Here is a 2293-nt window from a genome sequence, read left to right on the forward strand (position 1 = left end):
ATGTCTTCTTTTGAGAAATGTCTGTTCATATCCTTTGCCCACTTTTTGATGGGGTTGGTTGTTTTTTTCTTGTAAATTTGTTTGAGTTCTTTGTAGGTTCTGGATATTAGCCCTTTGTCAGATGAGTAGATTGCAAAAATTTTCTCCCATTCTGCAGGTTGCCTGTTCACTCTGATGGTAGTTTCTTTTGCTGTGCAGAAGCTCTTTAGTTTAATTAGATCCCATTTGTCAATTTTGGCTTTTGTTGCCATTGCTTTTGGTGTTTTAGACGTGAAGTCCTTGCCCATGCCTATGTCCTGAATGGTATTACCTAGGTTTTCTTCTAGGGTTTTTATGGTATTAGGTCTAACGTATCTACTCTTATATCACAAGCTTCATCTTCAAGGATCTTGAGGTCACATCTCCACTACCTTGCTATTGCCATTCCATTTTTCATAATGCAGCTCAAAATTTCTCTCTTCAGACTTACAAGGAAGAGCTATCTGCAAATCGCTTCATCTGGGTTTAATCCCTGCTTCCTTTTCCTAAAATTTTCTTTATGATTCTTCTTGCACTCTTACTTGACAATCTTAAAACTGTTCTTACCGTGTATCCAAAGGTATGTAAGAACAAGGCTTGACACAAATAAACTGCAATCGGATGTGAAGGCAGTTACTACGGAGCTTCTGCAAATCTGTCAAGCCCTGGCACTCATTGTAAGCAAACAAACAAGTTTATTGAGAGTTCACCCTGCCCAGATACCTTTCTATTTGAAGCTCAGTAAACGTACAACTATCTCACCTCAGCGTGAACTGAAAAGGTACAATTAGATTTCCAAAAGAAAAGTATTTGACAAGCAGAGTTAAAGTGAAAATTAGTATTTTCTTTAAAAAAAAATAAGAAGATTGGGTTCCTCTGTGCTCCAAGTCCTATGATTGTTTTTTGACAAATTTTCACGTTGTTATCTCTTTTGTTAGATCTTCAAAAAAGCAGACTCACAAACAGGATATTTTAAAAGTGAAAACCATGGTCTTGAAAAAGAATAGAAAGAACAAGCAAGAAGAATAGTGTCCAAATTCCATCCTTCTGTTGCTACTGCTAACAGTCCAGAAAGGGGAACTGGTAGACAGTTGATGCTTCAGTTGCTGTGAAGTAGTGAAATAAATAATAATACGGGAGGCCCCTAGGAAGAAAGACTATGCATTGACACCAAATCTGCCAGCGTAGAGTAGCCTCCACTCTGTATGTCTCTGCCTGTACAAATTCCTTCTCTCTGGAGGTTATTTTCCCAGCCTAATTTATAAACATCATGACAAAAGAGTTGGTTATTTGGGGTCAGCATAACACCGGGCAGTGGAAAAGCAAATACAGAGGACAAGATGTTCTACACGTACATAATAGTGTCATTTCTTTTGAGGAGACACAGGAATCAAATAACAGGGATTTTTGGCTCTTCGGATTCTGAAGGAAAACAAAATGACCTTGGCATCTAGCAAATAAGCTCGAATTCAGAAGATTGAAGTTATTACCCAAAATAAGATTAGATTCTGCCCTGTGGGGACACATTTGTATTCCACAGTCAATTTGGGATTAACCTTTTCAGGGCTGGTGGAGAATTAATTGATTCTTTACTTCTCTCTCTGGACTGCCTCAGGCTCTAGAGGTTTCCATGTATTCCAAAGGAGCTTTGTGCAGGGCAGCCAGCTGTGCAACTGTGACTTATTTACTCATGCTTCTGGCATAGATTCCTCTGAATGTGAGAACTGGAGAAGGCGCCCCTCCCAGAGAGCACACAAGCCCAACCTAGTATAGCAGGACTTTGTGTGGGTGGGGTCCATCCAGTGCATCAATTATGAGAGTCCAGAAGGGGACTGATCTGTGAAACCTCCCCAGGTCTGTTTCCTCCTCCACGGTGCTTCTGTTTTCTTCAGTTGCTCCTGCTTTGTCCACACTACCACAGATTGGGCAGTTATGGTAATTCCAAAAGCCCAAGAATTCAAGCTGGCACTGCCTCAGGAACTGTGTCTTTAAAAGAAGCATACAATGCTCATCATCACTCGCCATCAGAGAAATGCAAATCAAAACCACAATGAGATACCATCTCACACCAGTTAGAATGGCAATCATTAAGAAGTCAGGAAACAACAGGTGTTGGAGAGGATGTGGAGAAATAGGAACACTTTTACACTGTTGGTGGGATTGTAAACTAGTTCAACCATTATGGAAAACAGTATGGCAATTCCTCAAGGATCTAGAACTAGATGTACCATATGACCCAGCCATCCCACTACTGGGTATATACCCAAAGGATTAC

This window comes from Rhinopithecus bieti, unplaced genomic scaffold (assembly GCF_001698545.2).
Source record: "Rhinopithecus bieti isolate Rb0 unplaced genomic scaffold, ASM169854v2 scaffold_21188, whole genome shotgun sequence".
Lineage (NCBI taxonomy): Eukaryota > Metazoa > Chordata > Mammalia > Primates > Cercopithecidae > Rhinopithecus > Rhinopithecus bieti.